General features: G+C 42.2%; 1 protein-coding gene across 2 annotated transcripts in view; it reads right to left on the bottom strand.

Annotated features, from left to right (window-relative positions):
- Window positions 1–1,034, bottom strand: part of TTC1 (tetratricopeptide repeat domain 1) — a 57,535-nt gene extending 56,501 nt beyond the window's left edge. The window contains exon 1 of one of the 2 annotated variants that reach the window (XM_012461059.2): window positions 958–1,034. The gene's annotated coding sequence lies outside the window, so the exon portion shown is untranslated. The remainder of the gene's footprint in view (window positions 1–957) is intronic. The other variant, XM_012461060.2, reaches the window with a different exon arrangement.
- Window positions 1,035–23,097: the final 22,063 nt, after the last annotated feature.

The following is a 23,097-nucleotide window of genomic DNA, read 5'->3' as shown; positions in this document are numbered from 1 at the left end:
TGACCTCGTGATCCACCCGCCTCGGCCTCCCAAAGTGCTGGGATTACAGGCGTGAGCCACCGAGCCTGACCCAGAACTTCTTATAAGCAATAAAAGAAGCCGTTTTTAATGTGACTCTTCCATGTTCCACTGTTCGCGTTCTGTTTGGATAGCAAAAATTAGGCAGAAACTAAAACAGTGACAAGGAAAAGGAAGCAGCTCTAATCTCCATTCAGAATGTATAACCAAGGCATGAGTAAGAAATTACGATCCGTCTTTTTGCACCACCGCAGGAAGCCCAAGAATACGTTTCTAGTGGACCTCAAAATAAAATCCGTGCCAAAATTGTGTTCACTTTAACCCAAATGCGTGTGGTAGAGCCCACGCAGCTTACAGTGGAAGGGGAGCCCTGGCGCAGGTGACTCTAATCAGGATCACCACGGGAGTCAGAGTTAGGCATTAGAAAGAGTGACTATGAACCTCAACAGCCAAAGAGAACATTAGAGATTCTTTAGAAAATACCACTGCTCAGAACCTGACCAGACTCTGATTTATTAGTGTGACGTCAAGCAAGAGCATCAGTTTTTTTTTTTTTTTTTAAGCATCCCAGGTGATTCTAATGTGCAGCCAATTGCGAGCCATTGCTGTAGAAGCTGAGTCAGACCATCAGCAGCTAGAGATTTGCAAAAATGTAAATTGCTCTAGTCGCAGCAAAACCACGCCAACGATCCTTGTGTCACGACAGGAGTCCGAATTCGCCCTAATTTGTTCCAAGAAAACTTAAAAACCAGCAAGATGTTAATACGGAGACTTCGCCTCCACAGCAATGTTTTGTTTCTCTTTGTTCCCAGGTCTACTAGAAGAACACAGGAGTTTGAACTCCTAGGGTTAGCGAAGTGACGCCTCCCGCTTCCCAGCAGATTATTCCCTAACTTCGTTCCTAGCAGCCAAGACGCTTAGACCCACAGAGTTACTCACAACCTTTCAGCTCCTCCGGTCTCCACCTTCTTAGCCTCCGAGATCTTCTACTTCCGCTCAGTCAGGTGCACTTCCGTCTATGACGACTAATGGCGTCGCTATTGGCAAAGCATCCTGGGAAATGTAGTGGAAATTCTCAGGGAGGAAAGGCACGGTCGCTGTCTGACGTCATTGTACGGAGTGACATTTGAGAGCTTTCCATCTTGGGTTACGGCCTGACTCCGCGTTACTCTGCACAAAAGGTAAAAAAAGGACAAAAAGAAGTCTATCCCTGTGGTGTTGGTTTCACTCTTTATTTATTTATTTATTTATTTATTTATTTATTTATTTTTGAGACAGAGTCTCGGTCTGTCGCCCAGGCTGGAGTGCAGTGGCGCAATTACAGCCTCAACTCACTGCAGCCTCAACTTCCGGAGCTCAAGAGATTCTCTTGCCTCAGCTTCCCTAGTAGCTGGGACCTCAGGTGCGCGCCACCATGCCCGGCTAATTTTTTGTATTTTTAGTAGAGACAGAGTTTTACTATGTTGCTCAGGCTGGTCTTGAACTCGTGGGCTCAATCACTCCGCCCTCCTTGGCCTCCCAAAATGTTGGGATTATAGGCGTGAACCACCGCGCCCGGCCTGTTTTTATTTTTCAAGGGCTAGCCAAGTGAAGCAGTGAGAGTGGAGAAGAAATAAAAAAGGTCTGTAACTGGTTGTGATCAGTTAGTTGTAAACACCACTGCACTCAGACTAACCTCAATAATTTTTAAGAGTGTAGGGGAACCCTGAGACCAAAAGTGGTTGCCCTATACGGTCGTTCGAGAAATGTTCATTGAATGTTTATTAGACCCTGGGCATTGTACTGGGATCACAGAATTGAAATATAGTACCCATCCTCAAGGTAGCCAGACAGTAACCAGCCATGACAGCAGATAATTTTCTGTAATTCACAGACCCTATTGCAGAGATAGATAGCTAGAAGAGCCTTTCAGGAAGAGTATGAAACTTATTTTTTGAATTTACATCTAAATGAGGTTATGCTACAGTTGTATTTTTTGTAAGTTGAAAGCTTTATGTACTAAAACATCAACAATATATCAGATTTTTGGTTTTAATATTTCTGAATTTTTAGAAATACACCCAGAATTTAAAAAGTATAAAGGGAGGCTGAGTGTGGTGGCTCATGTCTGTAATCCTAGCACTTTGGAAGATGGAGATGGGAGGATATCTTGAGGGCAGGAGTTTGAGACTAGCCTGAGCAACATGGCAAAACCCATCTCTCTCTCTCTCTCTCTCTATATATATATATACACACACACACATACATACATATATATGTGTGTATATATATGTATGTGTGTGTGTATATATATGTATGTATGCATGTGTGTGTGTATATATATATGTATGTGTATATATATATGAGTCGGGCCCAGTGGCACATATCTGTAGTCTTAGCTGAGGTAGGAGGATGCTTGAACCTAGGAGTCAGAGGCTGCAGTGAGCTGTGATTATGCCACTGCACTTTGGCCTGAAAAACAGAGTGAGATTCTGTCTATATTTAAAAAAAAAAAAAAAAGTAAACAGTTAGGCCTCTTTAAGAGGTCCTGTTAATTCAATTCTGGTGTAATGGAAAGACTGTGAACTTTGGAGCTAAATAAATAAGTAAGTAAATACATAAAACTTGAGTTACAGTCTCAGCCTTCTTTCTTTACTAGCTGTACAACACTGAACAGTAATTCCCGTTGCTAATATTCATGGACTATATGCTTATTAAGCATCATATGCTGTGAAAAATGCTTTAGGTTGCTTATTTGATTACTGAGTTCTAATTCAGGCTCTGCCACTTGAGTAGCAGTGTGATTTTGGGGCCAGTTATTCTTCTAAGGTTTTAATTTTACTTTTTTTTTTTTTTAAAGAGACAAGTTCTCACATTTCCCAGGCTGGTTTCAAACTCCTGGGCTCAAACAATCCTCCTGCCTCAGCCTCCTAACATGCAGGATTATGGGTGTGAGCCACAGAGCCCGGCCACCTTTTTAATATATGAATTTACCTCATATGTAAAAATTGGGACAGGTAAGAATGGCACCTACCTCAAAAACTTGTTGGGAGAACAAGTTTAATGAATAGTGTTTCATTAAACTTGTTTAATGAATATTAGCACAGTGTTTAATGAATATTAGCTACAATAATATACGGCAGGTCTTGTGCTGGTAGCTGGGGACCAGAAAGCCTAATAAGACACAGTCCCTGCCCTTCCCCATCATCAGGAGCTCACAGACTAGTGGGGGAGTAGAGGGAAAATAAAGAAGTTACTGAGCCCAAAAGAAGCAGCAATCTTTCTTTTTATATCAAAAAAACCCACAAACAAACAAAAAACAAAACAAAGTTCAACTGTCCCAGTTTGGTAGGTGTTCACTAATAAGATACTTGAGTTAGGCTGTAGAAAGAGGAATAGTTCACTCAGTGGGGGGGTTGGGGGTGGGGACGGGGGGGGAACAACAACCCGGGATAGGTAAAAAGATATACAATCTGGAGAATGAAAATATCAGAAGCATTTTTAGGAACAATAAGTAGTTGGATGCTGCTTAAATATACATAGAACATGAAGCAAGAAACCAAGTTTTCATGATGGAAGCCAACCCATCGATTCCTGGAAACATGAAGATTTTGTTTCTTAGTCCTTACAATCATCCTGTAAAAGGACAAGAAATGTTTTTGATTCAGAGGTCGTTCTGTTTATATTTTCCCAGAGCAGAGACCATGCTTGCCCTGTTTACAGTTGTGAGGGATCAGTGAACATCCTATTTCAGAAATTTATGGCCCAAACACTGGCCACTCAGCTCTCCTCACTTGAGTGAGTAGATACTGACATTTTTGGAATTACAGGGTTGTTGTAAGAATTGAATGGTGTCATGTCTTATCTAAAACACAGAAAATGAAGTGTTCAAGATAGAAAAAATACTTAAAAAAAATTTTTCTGAGGCAGGTTCTCACTCTGTCACCCCAACTGGAGTGCAGTGGTGTGATCTCGGCTCTCTGCAGCCTTGACCTCCTGGACTCAAGCGATCCTCCCACCTCAGCCTCCCAAGTAGCTGGGACTGATTACTATCACACCTGACTAACTATCACACCTGGCTAATTTTTGTATTTTTTATGGAGACGGAGTTTGCCATATTGCCCTGGCGGGTCTCAAACTCCTGAACTTAAGCGCTCCACCCACCTTGGCCTCCCAAAGTGCTGGGATTACAGGAGTGAGTCCCTGCACCCGGCCACTTTAATACTAATAGCACCTAGCACAGTAAGTCCTCAATAAATGTTTGTTGTTATTGTAATCATTATTACAATAATAATAGAATGAAGATCTCACAAATTTACCATTATTATGATTAATTACTAATAGCGATTTTATTATTACTATTGTTATTTACTATTATTAATATTAATAGTGGCAAGATTTATGAATTCACACCCCCGGATAGAGAACTGAGCACCCAAGTTTGTTGAAAGAATCAATGCTGAACATGAATTATTGAATAATAATAAAGGCTAGGCATCGTACTAGGTCCAGTGGTGGGTATAGCAATAAATCAAGAAAGTAGCCAAAGAACCAGTTTCCCTCAGCATTTTTGTTTTTTTAGGGGGGAGCAGCTCAGTGGTTTCTTAATGACACAAGTCCATCACTCAATCAGGAAGGTGTTGCCCACTTATTTTGTGGCCAACTCTGTGCTGGAAACAGATCAGAGATTAGGAAGAAATGAGCAAGTTTCAATGTAACTGGTAGTAATGGAAAAAAGAGAAGGAGTCTCTTCCTCAAGGATGGTCTTTTGGGTCACTAGCATGACAACTGGATTGCTGTCCAGTATGGTGGTTAAGAGCATAGATTCTGTCCAGTAAGGTGGTTAAGAGCATAGATTGTCTATTACCAGGTATGTGATCTTAGACAAGTCATCAAACCTTGGTAATATAGTATGAATGTAATAGTGATACTTACCTCATAAGGTTTCTTGAGGCTTAAAAGAGATAACAAACCCGAGGCCAGGCAGTGGCTCACACCTGTAATCCCAGCACTTTGGGAGGCTGAGGCAGGTGGATCATCTGAGGTCAGGAGTTTAAGACCAGCCTGGCCAATATGGTGAAACCCCATCTCTACTAAAAAGACAAAAATTAGCTGGTGCAGTGGTGCGTGCCTATAATTCCAGCTACTTGGGAGGCTGAGGCAGGAGAATCATTTGAACCTGGGTGGTAGCAGCTGCAGTGAGCTGAGATTGCACCACTGCACTCCATCCTGCATGACAAGAGCGAGGCTCCATCTCTAAATAAATAAATAAATAAATAAATAAATAAATAAATGACTTAACAAACCTAAAACACTTAGTGCAGACCCTGGCACATATCTTTAACTTAAAATGAACTGCTTTGCAGGAAATCCACAGGCAGAGACAGAAATCACTCCTGCCTCCCCCAGTGACTTATGCATACCTTGCAAGCTTTTGGGAAGCTCTATGCAACTACATTCCCTGGAGTAAGCAATTTAAACTTTATGCTAGATGGACTCAGTCCTTTCTGTGCTCAAAGTAGATATATTGATGCCTTAAGGTATTGAGCCCAGTTGGTTTTAGTGATAAAACCTTACATTCTGGGACCCTCTAAGTCCTGAGCTCCATTCTCTCTCTTTCCCCTGGGATTGGGCTTCTTGAGCTTGCCAAAGGAGGGTCCAAAATTAAGGAACAGTCAGGGATGATGAAGGAACTCCTTGAGAATGAGATGTATATGAGAATAAATAAGGGCGGGCATGGTGGCTCATGCCTGTAATCCTGCACTTTGGGAGGCCAAAGCAGGAGGATTGTTTGAGGCCAGGAGTTTGAGACCAGCCTGGCCAACATAGTGAAACCCTGTCTCTACTAAAAATACAAAAATTAGCCAGATGTGGTGACGCAAGCCTATAATCCCAGCTACTTGGGAGGCTGAGGCATGAGAATCGCTTGAACCCAGGAGGCAGATGTTTCAGTCAATTGAGATTGTGCTACTGCCCTCCAGCCTGGGCAACAGAGTGAGACTCTGTCTCAAACAAAATATATAATAAAATAAAAATAAATAAATAAGATGTAGATTATGCATTCCTACAGTGTTTCCAAAAGATGCTTTTGTTTCTTAATTTTTCCCAGTTCCAATCCTTGAATTAAAATTTCTGATAAGAGACATAATAGAGAATTAGCATTCTGTGCGTCTATATATCTACATTTTTGTTTTCCCTTAGATCAGCATGCCCAATAGAAATACAATGTGAACCACATGTTATTTATTGATTTATTTATTTACTTAATTTTTGAGATGGAGTTTCATTCTTTGTTGCCCAGGCTGGAGTGCAGTGGCATGATCTCCACTCACTGCAACCTCTACCTCCCAGGTTCAAGTGATTCTCCTGTCTCAGCCTCCCTGGTAGCTGGGATTACAGGTATCTGCCACCATGCCCAGCTAATTTTTGTATTTTTTTAGTAGAGAAGGGGTGTCACCATGTTGGCTAGGCTGGTCTCGAACTTCTGACCTTAGGTGATCCTCCCATCTCAGCCTCCTAAGGTACTGGGATTACAGGCTCTGTCGCCCAGGCCAGAGTGTAGCTCCCAGCCTATTTATTTATTAGAGACCGGATCTCATTCTGTTGTCCAGGCTGAGTATAATGGCATAATTCTAGCTCACTGCAACCTCAAACTCCTGGCTTCAAGTGATCCTCCCTCATCAGCCTCCCAAAATGCTGTGATTACATGCATAAGCCACTGTGCCTGGGCACACATATATTTTATTACTTTATTTTTATATTGTGACAGGGTCTCACTTTGTCACTCAGGCTGTAGTGCAGTGGCACACAATCATAGCTCACTGCAGCCTCAACATCCTGGGTTCAAGCCATCCTCTCACCTCAGCCTCCCAAGTAGCTGGGACTACAGGCAAATGCCATTGTGCCTTAATTAATTTTTTTTTTTTTTGTAGAGAGAGGGGCTTGCTATTTTTACCAGGCTGGTCTTGATCTGCTGGCCTTCAAGGTATCTTCCAGCCTTGGCCTCCCAAAGTGCTGGGATTATAGGTGTGAGCCAGTATACCTGGTCAAATTTTAAATTTCCTAGTATTGGCATTAAAAACAGTAAAATAAGTAAAATTAATTTAACATTTACTATTATTAAATACAATTAATATTTTATTTAAATATGTCTAAAATATCTCTTGGACATGCAATCAATATAAAAATGTGTAACAATTTTTTTTTGTTTGTTTTAATTTTTTATCATTCGCTGTGTCACCCAGGCTAGAGTGCAGTGGCACAATCTCAGCTCACTGTAACCTCTGCCTCCTGGATTCAAGTGATTCTCCTGTCTCAACCTCCCAAGTAGCTGGGATTACAGGTGCACACTACCATGCCTGGCTAATTTCTTGTATTTTTAGTAGAGATGGGGTTTCTCCATGTTGGCCAAACTGGTCTTGAACTCTGGACCTCAGGTGATCCACCAGCCTCAGCCTCCCAAAGTGCTAGGATTATAGGCATGAGCCACCGTGCCCAGACGTAACAAGTTATTTTAGATTCTCTTTTTCTAAGTCTTTGAGGTCAAGTGTGTATTTTATAGTATATCTCAATTTGGACATCAGATTTTCATCAAAAATACTTGAGTCTGTATTCACATTTCATAAAATTTGTATTTTAAAAAATTGATTCATATATTTAAGTTTTTTCAAATATACTTTCCAGTAACTGAATCAAATATCAATGTTTTAATTTAAATTAATTAAAATTAAATAAAATGAGACATTTAAGTCCTTGGTTGCACTAGGCACATTTCAAATGCTCAGTAATCACATGTGGCGAATGGCTGCTGTATTGGACAGGAGAGGCTTAGACTTTCCAGAACAACTAATTATCATTCAAAGAGAATTTACATGTATCAGGGGCTGTGCTCATTACTTTACATTTGTAATTGTAGGTAATCCTTACAATAACCCTGGCCTCTTTTGTTTTGTATAATCTTTCCACAAGGCAACAAAACTGATCTTTTCAAAACATCAATCATGGCTGGGCATGGTGGCTCATGCCTATAATCTCAACACCTTGGGAGGCTCAGGCAGGAGGATTGTTTGAGGCCAGAAGTTCAAGACCAGCCTGGGCAGCATAGTGAGACCCTATTTCTAAAAATGAAAAATAGCCAGGCGCCATTGCACATGCCTGTAGTCCCAGCTACTCGGAAGGCTGAGTGAGGAGGATTCCTTGAGCCCAGGAGGTCAAGGCTGCAGTGAGCCATGATCACACCACAGCATTCCAGCCTGGGTGACAGAGCTAGACCCTGTCTCAGAGATTTAAAAAAAGAAAAAGAAATAGAAAATATGAACCCTATGCAATTCTTTTATTGACTTCCCACCCTGATTAGAAGAAAATCTAAAATTCTTACCATGATCCATAAAGCCCATGTGATCGGGCCTCCGCCTCTCTGTCTGGTCTCATCTCATACCACCTTCTCTCTTGACACTATGCTACTCTCTGTTCCTATAATAACAATTATTTTTTTGAGATGGATCTCGCTCTGTTTGCCAGGCTGGAGTATAGCAGTCAATCTTGGCTCACTGCAACCTCCTGGGTTCAAGTGATTCTCCCACCTTAGCTTCCCAAGTAGTTGGGATTACAGGCACGCCCCACCATGCCCATCTAATTTTTGTAATTTTTTATTTTTATTTTTTAGTAGAGACGGGGTTTCACCATGTTGACCAGGCTGGTCTTGAACTCCTGACCTCAAGTGATCTGCCCACCTTGGCCTCCTAAACTATTAGTGTTAGGGGCATGAGCCACCGCATCCTGCCCTAAAACAACACTTCTTTTCCCATCTCCACACCTTTGTGCTCAGTGTACCATTAACAGCTCTTCTCGTGGTTATTGCTCATTCTGATACTTCAGGTCTTCCCTCAATGTCACTTAAGTGGCTCACTCTGTTACATCACCCTCTATATCCCCTTCATATCGTTTATCACCATCTGTAACAATCTTGAGTATTTATTTACTTGATTATTATAGTGCCTTCTATTAGACGGTAGGATCCACAAAGATATGGATCTTGTCTTTCTTATTTGCTGTGAAATTTATAGCTTTTCACAGTGACTGGCATACAATAGGCACTCAAATATTTCTTATGCAGGTGGATGAAATTGGTAACTATTATTATTACAAATCATGAGACTGAGGCTCAGAGAGGTTAAAAGTTTTTCCCAAGGTCACACAGTTAGTAGAATGGATCAGGACTTGAAGCCCCGTCTAACCAAAAAGTCTATGTTCTTCTAAATAACAAAAGTGCTGGGCAGATTTAGTAACCTTGACTGCGAAAGAAGTGGCTTGAAGGTGATATGTATCTATAAAAAAAATGTGGATATATATTTGGCAGGAAAACTCAGCAGTTTTTCAGTGTCAGGCAAATGGCTCAGAGTCCGGTTAGAGACGAGCTTTTAATGCTGGTGTTGGATGGGTGGAGGGACCAAGACTGACACGGTCTTGGAAAGAGTCGTCCAGAGGCTGCCCGGGCAAGCGTCCTGCTCCTACTCACATGAGTGCCCATTCCCTTTTTGCCCTCTACCTTGGTCTTCTAGACAAAGAAAGAGAATTCACTGCCTCAACTGTAACGGAATGGTTGCCCCCCACCCTGACCCCCAGACTCATCAGCTGGACCCAAACAATTTATTCTGATTTGTGAAACATACGTCCAACCCTCACTTTATTATATGAAATGTCAATGTCTGTTTTAAAGCATAAAGCGTTGTGTCCATGGTATACAAAGCATTGCAAGCTCAGGCAGGCAGCCAATTTTGGTTCAGCAGGTAGCAAGGGCAGGTGTCAGAAGGAAGGGGACGTTTGCTGAGTACTGACTGGGTGCCAAGCACCACACACAACACCTTCAGCTGTCATTCTCCTTGCTGAATCTTTCTAGACTCATTTTGAATGGGAAGGAAATACTTTCACTCCAGAAAGGAGACAAGTTTCTTTGCATTCTCTGTTCGGGTCAAAGCAGAGATAGTGGGTATTTGAGGAGCTGATTAAACTACAAATTCTGGCCTGGCACGGTGGCTCACACCTGTAATCCCAGCACTTTGGGAGGCCAAGGCGGGCGGGTCATGAGGTCAAGAGATTGAGACCACCCTGGCCAACATGGTGAAACCCCATCTCTACTAAAAATACAAAAAAAAAAAAAAAAAAAATTAGCTGGGTGTTGTGGCGTGTGCCTGTAGTCCCAGCTACTCAGGAGGCTGAGGCAGGAGAATTGCTTGAACCTGGGAGGTGGAGGTTGCAGTGAGCCGAGATCGCACCACTGCACTCCAGCCTGTTGCCTGGAGACAGAGCAAGACTCTGTCTCAAACAAACAAACAAACAAAAACTACAAATTACTCAGCAAAAAGCTCACTCTGGGATTGAGATCTCAGCTTGGAACTTCCCACTCTGGGGGCTCACATTTTAAAGAGGATGACTCTACCCTCCACCACTCTAGTTACCCACAACTGCTCAAATGCTGTTGTTACACAAAAGCAGCCATCAATACCACATAAATGAATGAGAGAATGCCTGTGTTCCAATAAAACTTTATTTATAAAAACAGGCTGGACTTGGCCTGTGGTCTGTTGTGTGCTGACTCCTGTTTTAGTGATGAACTGTGGTATCAGACTGGCCAAGACTGAATCCCAGCTGCACTCCAACCAGTCCTATCACCTTGGAGGAGCTCCTTAACCTAAGTAAGCTTCAGATTCCCTATTGGTAACTTGGAGATAATAAGAGTATTTTCATCCCAGGGCTACTGGGATGCATAAATGAATTAACATATGTAGAGTACTCAGAGCTTGTCTTTTAAAAAGTAATGGCTGGATGTGATGGCACATGCCTGTAGTCCCAGCTACTCAGGAGGCTGAGGCAGGAGGATCACTTGAGCCCAGGAGTTCAAGGCTGCAGTAAGTCATGATTGAGCCACTGCACTCCAGCCTGGACAACAGAGTGAGACCCCGTGTAAAAAAAATAAAAACAAAAATTATAATGTTATCAGCATTAGCTTTTAAGTGTCAGGAGAACAGGGGCTTCTATTCAGCTTCTCCTTAGTGCCTGGCACAGTGTCTTGCAAAAAGTAGGCAGTCAAGAAGTCAAGAGACATCTGTCAACAAATGAATAAGTGAACAAATGAATGGATCAGCTTCTTTTAACCCCTGAATAAGAAAACCAGGGTTTGTCATTACTTGATTTTTTTTTTTTTTTTTTTTTTTGAGACAGAGTCTCACTCTGTCACCCAGGCTGGTTGGAGTGCAGTGGCACAATCTCTGCTCACTACAACCTCTGCCTCCTGGGTTCAAGTGATTCTCATGACTCGGCTTCCCAGGTAGCTGGGACTGCATGCGCCTGCTACCATGCTCAGCTAATTTTTGTATTTTTAGTAGAGACAGGGTTTCGTTATGTTGGCCAGGCTGGTCTGGAACTCCTGGCCTCAAGTGATCCTCATGCCTCCAGCCTCCCAAAGTGCTGGAATTGCAGGCGTGAGACACCGCCCCCAGCATAATCAGTTGATTTAAAATATATATATATATATACACGCACACACACACACACACACACACACACACACACACGTGGGGTTTTCAGGCCAGGGGCAATGGCTCATGCCTTTAATCCTAGCATCTTGGGAGGCCAATGCGGGTGGATCACTTGAAGCTGGGAGTTTGAGACCAGCCTGGCCAACATGGTAAAACCCCATCTCCACTAAAAATATAAAAATTAGCTGGGTGTGGTGGCAGACGTGTGTAGTCCTGGCTACTCAGGAGGCTAAGGCAAGTGACTTGCTTCAACTTGGGAGGTGGAGGTTGCAGTGAGCCAAGATTATGCCACTGCATTCCAGCCTGGGTGACAGAGGAATGCTCTGTCTCAAAAAAAAAAAAAAAAAAAAAAAAAAAAAAGAAAAAGAAAGAAAGAAAAAAAGGGCTTTCCTTTTTTCTATTTTAGTAGCATAGAAATTTCCTCAAGCCTGCTTTTTAGCTGGATTATTTCTATGGCTTAGACCCCAACATCATCCTGAAATTCTCTTGAAGCAAGAAAAAAAGAGTAGCTTCCATTGTGCAAATCAAACATCCTCCCCAACATAAACATCTCCGAGTATTTCCATAAATATTTGAAGAAACTGTCACAATAGCAGCTTGTTTAGGAACTATCTTGCTTGTCCATGTAGACTACCTCACTCAGTATCCTGTGTCTTTGAGTTAAAGACTGTGAAAGCATTCAGCAGTACTTCAAACATAATTTGAATTTCTTTCTCTCTGCCCTTCCTTCCTTCCTTCCTTCCTTCCTTCTCTCCTTCTCTCCTTCCCTCCTTCCCCCTTTCTTTCTCTTTCTTTCCTTCCTTCTTTCCTTCCTTCCTTCCTTCCTTCTTTCTTTCCTTCTTTCTTCTTGTTTTTTTTGAGATGGAGTTTCACTCTTGTTGCTCAGGCTGAAGTGTAGTGGCACGATCTTAGCTCACCGCAGCCTCCGCTGCCGGGTTCAAGCGATTCCCCTGCCTCAGCCTCCCAAGTTGCTGGGATTACAGGCATGCGCCACCACACCTGGCTAATTTTGTATTTTTAGTAGAGACGGGGTTTCTCTATGTTGATCAGGCTGGTTTCAAACTCCTGACCTCAGGTGATTCGCCCACCTCAGCCTCCCAAAGTCCTGGGATTACAGGCATGAGCCACTGTGCCCCGCCTGAAGAACTTTCTTAAACATAATTTAACAAATAAGATATTGCCTGAGCATGGTGGCTCATCCCTCTAATCCCAGCAATATTGGAGGCTGAGGTAGGAGGATCATTTGAGGCCGGGAGTTCAAGTCAAGCCTGGGCAACATAGCCAGATCCCATCTTCACAAAAAAATGAAAAATTAGCCAATTGTAGAAGTGTGTGCCTGTAGTCCCAGCTATTTGGGTGGCTGAGGTGGGAGGATCACTCAAGCTCAGGAAGTTGAAGCTGCAGTGAACTTTTGATGTGGCTTGGATCTGTGTCCCCACCTAAGTCTTGTGTTGAAATGTAACCCTCAATGCTGGTGGTGGGTCCTGAAAAGAGGTGATTGGATCATGGGGGCAGTTTCTCATGGTTTAACACCATCCCTCCTTGGTGTTGTGGTCACAATAGTAAGTTCTTATGAGATCTGGTTGTTTAAAAGTGTGTGGCATACCTACTTTATTTTTTTTTATGGCAAATTCACACTTACAGATAAGGCCCATGGCCCTTCTCCTGTTTTCCTGCACCATCCTTAAAATGTGGCCATAATATCCTTCTTCCAGGCAGGAAGAAAAGTGACAAAGACAAAAGGCACATACAGGGCCAGGTGTGGTGACTCACACCTGTAATCCCAGCCACTCAGGAGACCAGGGTGGGAGGGTTGCTTGAACCCAGGAGTTTGAGATCAGCCTGGGCAACATAGCAAGATCCTCCCCTCCCACAAAGGTAGAGGGTCTAAGGTATTTCTTTATAGTAGTACAAGAACAGATTAATACAGCTGTGTGCACACCACTGCACTCCAGCCTGGGTGACAGAGCAAGACTCTGTCCTAAAAACGAACAAGCAAACAAAAAGATATTTGTAGATCTTTACTTGGCTATTTGAAACATTAATTATGGCCACCTAAGCTGACTTTTAGATGAATATTTAATAAGTATTCACAGATATCCAAAGACACAGATTATGAACAAGACAAACCAACTTTCCTTATTTTTCTGTCCTTTGTCCAATTATCCCTCTGTTCAGAAGTTGTAGAGAAGATGACTGTGTTTGATCTATAACTCAAAAAAAAAAAAAATCACGATACATTGGCTCAAGTGTTTCAAAGAGCCTAAGATAATTGGAGCTATAATCAAGACCCATTGATGAAATCTCATTTTATCTTCTATTTTCTTAAGTAGTTCCATCCAAGTACACTTAAGATGCATTTCCCTCTTTATTACTGAATTTTATATGAATTCAGTCCTAATCTGGTACTAAAAAATAATATATGGTTGTAGCTGGACACTTACATGGAAGTGACAGAAAAACATCAGTGTCTCTGGGATATAGGTCTTAGGTTGAAGAAAGTAGTAAGACTCAGCATTTATTTAGCACTACAGAAGCCGACCCTATGTAGTTGACTATGCATAAGCTTTGCATTCGTGTGTGCTTACATGTAGATTACTTTGGTTCCTCTAACAGCTCTGAGCTAGACAAGGCAAGTATTACTACCATTTTATAGAAAACTGAGGAAATTGAGAGCTGAAAGGACTTGTTCAGGAGGACCATGATAGCTTAGGACAGAGTTATATTTATAGCCACAGGGACAAAGAGATCTCTGTCTGGGAGTTCTTCGTCTCCTTTGTTCTGTGAACTCTTTTGGTGGGCTGCTGAAGCCTCTGGATCCCTTCTCAGATAAACTTTTTTAAATGCATAAAACAAAATATACTGGAATAGGAAGGAAATAAATTATATTGAAACACAGTTCCTAAAATAGTAACAATAAAATTAGCAAGCTATATATCTACATAGCTACATATTCTGTCTACACACACACACACACACACACACACACCCCTTTTTATTAACACATTAAATATAGCAGGTGTAATAACTACCATATTTTGAAGTAGTGATGAGTACATCCAATATTTCAAGTCATCTGAAACAACTGTAATATGCTATGAAATATCTGAGATTCTTTTGGTGACAAAGTGAAAGTCTCTGCTAATATTACTGTGGCCTCTTGGCTAAATTCATAAAAGAAGGAAAAGCTAAATTTCAGTTAAAAGTTAGAGGCTAGGGCCAGGCGTGGAGGCTCATGCCTGTAATCTGAGCACTTTGGGAGGCTGAGTCGGGCAGATCACCTGAGGTTAGGAGTTCAAGAGACTAGGCACAGTGGCTCACACCTGTAATCCCAGAACTTTGTGAGGCCGAGGCAGAAGGATCACCTGAGGTCGGGAGTTCGAGACCATCTTGGTCAACATGGTGAAACCCTGTCTCTACTAAAAATACAAAAGTTAGCCAGGCTTGATGGTGGTCGCCTGTAATCTCGGCTACTTGGGAGGCTGAGGCAGGAGAATCGCTTAAACCCAGGAGACAGAGGTTGCAGTAAGCCAAGGTAGTGCCACTGCACTCCAGCCTGGGCAACAGTGCGAGACTCCATCTCAAAAAAAAAGAAAAGTTAGTGAAGATAAGAATGTAATTTTTCCCCCATCTAAAGTCATGACCCTTCCCTCTGAATTTTATCCGTTGTCCGTTTTAGGGTTTGTAGACCCCAAGTTAAGAACTTCTTATTTAGTCTAATCTCTCATAAAACGGATGAACAAATGAGGTCCAGAGAGGGAATGTGATTTATCTAAGATGTCTTAGCCACATATATCAGGGAATAAACTAGAACCCAGAGGTTGATAATTGCTTTTCTACAAGGCTGTTATGAAGAAGAAATGTAACAATATATATAAATGCTTAGCACAGTACCAGTGACACAGTAGGCATTCGTAGAAAACTGGCCACACAACACAGTAGAAGCAGATAGATCAGACTTTCTGGAAATCTCTGTAACAGAGGGCAAACTCAGCTTGTATGTGTCTTTTTGTTTATTTGTATTTATTTTTTATTTGATGAAACAATTCTTTTTGCCACACTGGAGGAGAATGCTTGTTTGTTTATTTGCTTTTAGACAGAGCCTCACTTTGTCACACAGCATGGAGTGCAGTGGGGTGATCTTGGCTTACTGCAACCTCTGCCTCCTGGGTTCAAGCAATTCTCCTGTCTCAGCCTCCTGTGTAGCTGGGATTACAGGCACCCGCTACCACACCTGGCTAATTTTTGTATTTTTAGTAGAGATGGGGTTTCACCAAGTTGACCAAGCTGGTCTTGAGCTCCTGACCTCAGGTGATCCACCCACCTCGGCCTCCTAAAGTGCTGGGATTACAGAAGTGAGCCACCACGCTGGGTCGGTTTGTTTGTTTTCACAGACAGAGTCTCACTCTGTTGCCCAGCCTGGAGTGCAGTGGTGCAATCATAGCTCACAGCAACCTGCAGCTCCTGGGCTCCAGTGATCCTCTTGTCTCAGCCTCCTGAGTAGCTGGGACTATAGGGGCACACTACCATGCCTGGATAATTTTTTGTCTTTAAATTTATTTGTAGAGGGGATCTTGCTATGTTGCCCCGGCTGGTCTCAAACTCCTGGGCTCAAACAACCCTCCCACCTTGGTCTCCTGAGTGGCTGAGATTACAGGTATGAGCCACCACACCTGGCCCTGTAAATGCCTTTTGTCTAAGCAGGGAAACACTAGAAGTCTCCTGACAGTATGGATTTGACATACTGTCCCTTCTGTCGCCAGACTGCCTACTTCCAGACTTCTCATACGATAAAAAAGCAAACAGCAAACTTTTTTGATTTGTTCAAGCCACTGTAATGTGTGTTCTGCTATGTGCAGCCAAACTCACTCCCCTAACTGACACGCAGCTCTTCCTGGCTGAGTGACTTACTCTCTCTGAGCCTTGAGTCCTTCATTTACAAAAGTGCCATTCAAGGTTTTTTGGTGAGGATTAAAAGGTATGAAGGACTTAGGCAGTGCCTGGCACAGTAAAAGGCAGCTATTATTATCGTTACTGTTTTGGTGGATTGCAGTTCAGTGCTCTTTCTACAAAATTGACTCACAGCTTAAAAATCACTCACACAGACTCAAAATCCCATTAAGCCCTCCCCAACCCCAGCCCGCCTTCTCCTGCTGCAGCTCTGGTCCACCGCCTCAAAGTCAGCCTGAGAAAATGCTTATCATGTCCCACAGAGAGGAATGGCTTATGAAAATGCTGACACAGACGACACACCTAATAATTAATGGCTAACAACCACAGACATGGAGGCAATTAGGAGGCTTATGTAAATTGAGGGGACTAGAGCAACTTCTCATTTATTCCTCAAATGTCTTGTCTAAGCCTCCGAGATACTACTTCTGCCAGCAGTGCTGACTTTACAGGAAGAAAGTGGAATGAGAAGTGGTGGAGAGTTTGTAGGAGCTGTGAAGAAGCTTTGGACTCCCTACGACTTCCCTGTTCTGGTGGCCACTATGCTAGGTTTTCTCCCATATAACCTGGGGCCACGTGGGTCTAACGGGGCATGCCTGAGCCCGTAGGACTTACAAGGGCTCAAGGGCAAGGATGGCCTGTGGTTCCTGAAGACACACTTGGCCTTACAGTTCTGTTAAAGGACGGTGACTTATCTACTTGGCTCTTTTGTTTTCTTTGACTCTACTTCCTAAGTTAGCACTGATGGTTTAGGGACCACAGAGGATGTGAATGCCTGCCAGTGTGGCTTCCTTAGATGTTCTGGGCTTAGAAGTGAGGCACATGGCTCTCTATACTGGGGGCTGGTGGGGTCCACAGAAATATATTGGGCAGACTAAAATTTGGCATCCCTTCTAATTAATCCTTTATCATCATCATCTTTATAAAAATAACACAATTTTTAAAATCTAAGCATTAAAACAGGACTAACTTGGAGCCCCAGTACCACTCCCCAGAAGTGATATTAACAGGAATGAGATCAATGAACTTTTCCTGTAATTTATCTCAGTGATTTAGCATTTCTTTCAGATTCTCCCTTTTCTGTCCTCCCCCCACAACCACCCCAGGGAGCTCTGGCTTGCTATTTAATCCAGCTGTCTATTTGAAAATTTGGGGGCTCTCAAGGCATTAGCTTGAAGGACATGAGGAAAACTCTCAAATTTCCATTTTCTTATCTAGGGAGATTTTCCTAAGGGCTAAGTCACAGTGAGTAGCTTTTGTTATTCCCTTATAATGAACAGCCCTTTAGATCTTAGATTTAGAAATAATGTTCATTTGGGATTCCTTAGTAATCACTGCTCTGGGCAGCTCCTGGCATAAGACGAATGATGAGAAAGAATATGAAGACCTGTGGGAAGTGCTTCTGAGAGTCATCTTGACCACACTTATTTCTTACAGGATCTGACACCACCAGTAGCATCCCCTTAGAAGGGTAAGTACGACCGGCAGTGTGAACACAACTTGTGAAAGCCTATTTCTAGAAGATTCTCTCACCCTTGCAGGATGAGGTGAAATATGGGAGGCAGTGAGAGTGACTGGGCATTCTCTTCCCTGCTGTCCCTTTCCCCGCTGAGGGCTACTGTGATGGAGTCACATCAGAGTCCCCAGTTACTCCTAGGGCCTGCACAAAAGGTCTTGGGCCTGAAGCCAATTTTTGTCTCCTCAGTTTAAGTTTCCAAACTGCAGGTCACTGGCCCATTCCTGTTGCTCCATACAGTGACATGGTGGGGTGGATGAAGCAGGTACGATATGTGTCTCAGCCAAAGCTTTGCCCACAGTCTATGATTTCTTATTTTTTCCTTTTTTCAAGACAGTCTAGCTCTGTCGCCCAGGCTAGAGTGCTGTGGTATGATCTTGGCTCACTGCAACCTCCACCTCCTGGGCTCAAGTGATTCTCCTACCTCAGCCTCCTGAGTAGCTGGGGTTACAGGTGTATGCCACTACACCTGGCTAATTTTTATAATTTTTGTAGAGACTGGGTTTCGCCATGTTGGCCAGGCTGCTCTCAAACCCCTCATCTCGTGATCTGCTGGCCTTGACCTCCCAAAGTGCTGGGATTACTGGCGTAAGCCCCTGCACCGGGCCAACAGCCTATAATTTCTAAAGGACTGATGGGCTGTAAGTCCTGCTTTTAGTTCCCAAGAAGTAGCATTAGTAATGGAAGAGTGTTCTGTTTCTCAAACATCAGTGATTAGCATATCTACATTATGATTTTTGTTATTTCTGCAGTCTTCTATCATTTAAGTAAATTTAAAAATCATTTCATCACTTTTTGACTCAGTAAAACTTATTTTAAGAAGAAAATTTTATGTCATCTGTATACTAGTGTCACTTGTGCTAAAGAGATGTTTTTAGTAGAAATAAGTAAAACAGAAACAAAATAGTGTTATTAAAATTGAGCTCTGAGGTTGTCTGCCTAAATTTCTGAGCCTGAGGTCTGACATCTCTTTACTTAAAGAAATAAACAAGTTGGGGGTAGTGGTTCAGGATTGTAGTCCCTGTGCTTTGGGAGGCCAAGGAAGGAGGATCACTTGAGGCCAGGAATTCGAGACCAGTCTAGGGAACACAGGGAGACCTGTCTCTACAAAAAGGTGAAAAAGTAAAAAGTTAAAAAAAACACACACATAAAAAAAGAGATTAGCAAGTATTAGAGGGGGGTCAGGTGTCTACTAGTAAGACAGTTCTCTGCGTAGTCTCAGAGGGACCCAGTTCTCCTCCCTGCCTTGCTTATAGTTCTCAAGAATAACTATAGAATGTGCTTGGAATATAATATCTTGAGATGGGGAGATGCTGACTGGAACAGCTTGGGCTTTGTTTCAGTCCCTCCCAGAAACAGATTGTCCTTCAATGCTTTAGCTCGGTGAGTCGCAGATACCCTAGTATAAAACCCAGGATGAACTGCTTTCCAGGGTCCTTTAGCTGTGGTACAAGGGAGGCATGTGCAGATGAGCCTTCATCTGCCCCAGGCAGCTTTTCCTGAGCCTTGAGGGACTGGCTTATTGTGAATCCTGGGCTTCTGTTATCCCTTACTGCCTATCTGTAAGTAATAAACTCATTTCATGTAATGTGTTGCGTGTGTGAATATTCTATCTTGACTTGGCAAGTAATTGGTGCACAGTGAACCTGCTTTGCACTAGCACCAAAGCAAGACTTCCAACTTGACACAATCAGAAAGAGTAAAAGAGACTGTAGAGAGAGTCACTTCTTAATTTTGCAGTTTAATATTATTGTTGCCTATTTGGTGCTCTACTTAAGTTATCCTATAGGTGGGCAGAGTGCAAAGTACAAAACCTGAGCAGTTTATGGTATCTTAGAAAGTTAGGACCTGAACGGCACAATGAGATCAACTTCCTTCTTGCATAGATGAGGGAAGTAGGGTGCCAAGGGGGAGGCGAGGACAAAATACCTTTACAATTTTTTATTGTAGTAAAATACATGCAACATAAAATTTCCCATTAGTAACATATAATACATTTACAATGGTGTGCAACCATCACCATTTCCAAGTTCCAGAACATTTTTATCACCCCAAAAGTAAATTCTGTACCTATTAAATCATTCCCCATTTCCCCCTCTCCCCAGCTCTTGCAACTACTCATCTGCTTTCTGTTTTTATAGATTTAATCTGGATATTTCATATAAATGGGATCTTGCAATATATGGCCTTTTGTGTTTGGCTTCTTCTTTCAAGATTCATTTATGTTGTGGCATATATCAGTACTTCTTTCTGTTTTATGGCTGAATAATATTCCATTGTACAGATATACCTCATTAAAAAACCCCTTTATCAGTTGATGCACATTTGAATTGTTTCTATATTTTGGCTACTATGAACACTGATGCTATGAACTTTTGTGTGTAGGTTTTTGAGTAACCTGTTTTCAGTTCCTTTGGGTATATACCTAGGAGTGAAATTGCTGGGTCAAATGCTTATTCTATGTTTAACTGATTGATTGAAGAACTGCAAGACTGTTTTTTTTATAGTGGATTTACTATTTTACATCCCCACCAGCAGTGCACAAGTGTCCTAATTTCTCCACATCATCGTCAATACTTGCCATCATTTTAAAAAATTATACCCATCCTAGTGAGGAGGATAAATTAACTTTAATGGAGTACGAACTCCCTCTCTCATCCATCATCCTTCCACCCACCAACCAGACTGATCTTTCCAAAATGCCCATCTGGATCACATCACCTGCAAAATTGGAAATTTTCTTCCCAATTTCTTAAGATGAAGACAAAAATACACCCAAAGCCCTCAAGATCTGCCTATCTTCTTAGTGTCCTTACGACTCTCTCTCTCCTTCAATCAGTATCATCCACACTAGCCTTTTGCAAAGTACCCTCCTGGGAGAGCCACTGCCTGAATTGTTTTTTCTGCCTGCAATGCTCCCTTCCCACCCCATCTCTAAAGCTCAGCTCAACCCAGGCACAATGGTGTACACCTACAGTAGCAGCTACTTGGAAGGCTGAGGAGGGAGAACTGCTCGAGCCCAGGAGTTCAAGGCTGGCCTGGGCAACATAGTAAGACCCCAGCTCTAAAAAACAATAAAAATAAAAATACTCAACTCAAGCTCCATTCCCTCAGGAAAGTCACCCTTGAACATCTCCTCCCTCCTCAGCTCCAAATAGGCCTGGGGCTTGGTGGCCAGCTCTCAGAACACTGTGCATCTCTCCTTTGCAACACTTATTTCTGTCTGCAATTATACATTTATTCATGCCTTTAATTGATTATGTCGGGGAGCTCCACTTTCCCTCGCTTGTGGGGCAGAGAGATACAATGAGGGCTTGGAAGTTGTTTTATCCTAAAGCAATTGTCTCTTCCCCTCTCCATTTGGTCTAATGAAGGCTCACTCTAATTACTCCTTACTCTGTATTCCTTAACTGAAACCCTTAGCTTCATCAAGCAAGCAGGGTTTGCTTTCCCCTTTTTTTTTTTTTTTTGGACAGGGTCTGGCTCTGTCACCCAGGTTGGAATGCAGTGGCACAATCATGGCTCACTGCAGCCTCCAACTCCTGGGCTCAAGCAATTCTCCCGACTCAGCCTCCCAAGTAGTTGGGACTACAGGTGTGTACCACTATGCCAGGCTAATTTTTACATTTTTTGTAGAGACAGGGTCTCCCTATGTTACCCAGGATGGTCTCAAACTCCTGGACTCCAGCAATCCTCCCACCTTGGCCTCCCAAAGTGTCAGGATTACAGGTGTGAGCCACCACACCTGGCCTGCTTTCTTTTTAAGTGAAAAAAAATTACTTACAAGACAATAAAAAGCAGGCACTTCATTGAAATTAAATATGTCTGCTTTTCAGAAGACACTGTTAAAGAAACAAAAAGACAGGTATATATTGAGAGAAAATATTTGCAAAGCATATATATGTTAAAAGAATTACACATAATATAAACAAATAACTTACATCTCAATAAGAAGACCAAAATTGCCAATAAAAATAGCAAAAGATTTAAACAGACACATCACCAAAGATGTACGGAGGGCAAATAAGCACATAAAAAGATGTTCAACATTATTAAGCTTTAGGGAAATATAAATTAAAGCCACAAGAGAGCACTGCAAACCTATTAGAATGATAAAAATGAAACAGAATAATATACTAGACGTTACTAAGGATGTGAAGCAACCAGAAATTTCATGCATTGTTTGGAGAAATGTGAAATAGCACAGCAACTTTGGAAAACAGTTTGGCAGTTTTTTTTTTGTTTGTTTTTTTTTTGAGGTGGAGTCCTGCTCTGTTGCCCAGGCTGGAGTGCAGTGGTGTGATATTGGCTCACTGCAATCTCCACCTCCTAGGTTCAAGCGATTCTCCTGCCTCAGCCTCCCAAGTAGCTGGGATTACAGGTGCCTGCCACCACGCCAGGCTAATTTTTAAAAATTTTTAGTAGAGATGGGATTTTGTCATGTTGGCCAGGTTAGTCTTGAACTCCTGACCTCAGGGGATCCGCCTGCCTCAGCTTCACAAAGTGCTGAGATTACAGGTGTGAGCCATCGCACCTGGCAGTTTGGCAGCTTTTATAAAATTAAACACACACTGACCATACAACCCAGCAATCTGACTCCTAGGTATTCATTCAAGAGAACGGAAGACTTGTATGCAAATGTTTATGGCAATTTTATTTACAATCTAATGTCCATAAACTGGTGAATTAATAAACAAATTGTAGTATATTCATACACTGGGATACCACTCACTGATAAAAAGGAATGAATTACTGACACATACAGCAACATGGCTGAATCTCAAAGGCATTATTTTAAGTGGAGGAAGCCAGACACAGGAGGCTACATAGTGTATGATTTCATTTATAAGGCATTCGGGAAAGGTAACACTATAGGGAGATCAGTGGTTGTCAGGGCTGATGAAGGGAGAGGAGTTTGATGGCACAGGGACCTCAGAGAAATTTTTGGGGTGAAGAAAATGTTCTGTATTTTGATTGTGATGTTGGCTACATGATTGCATACATTTGTCAAAACCTATCATACACTTAGAATCATACACTTAAAAATAGTAACATTCATTTTATATAGTAAATTTTATTTTATATAAATCCTACTCC

The sequence above is a fragment of the Aotus nancymaae genome, unplaced genomic scaffold, assembly GCF_030222135.1.
Source record: "Aotus nancymaae isolate 86718 unplaced genomic scaffold, 86718_ANA_hifiasm-v0.15.2.pri h1tg000015l_0, whole genome shotgun sequence".
In the NCBI taxonomy this organism is placed as follows: domain Eukaryota; kingdom Metazoa; phylum Chordata; class Mammalia; order Primates; family Aotidae; genus Aotus; species Aotus nancymaae.
Note: the sequence above shows the minus strand (reverse complement) of the source record. Positions and strands in the feature narration are given on the sequence as shown.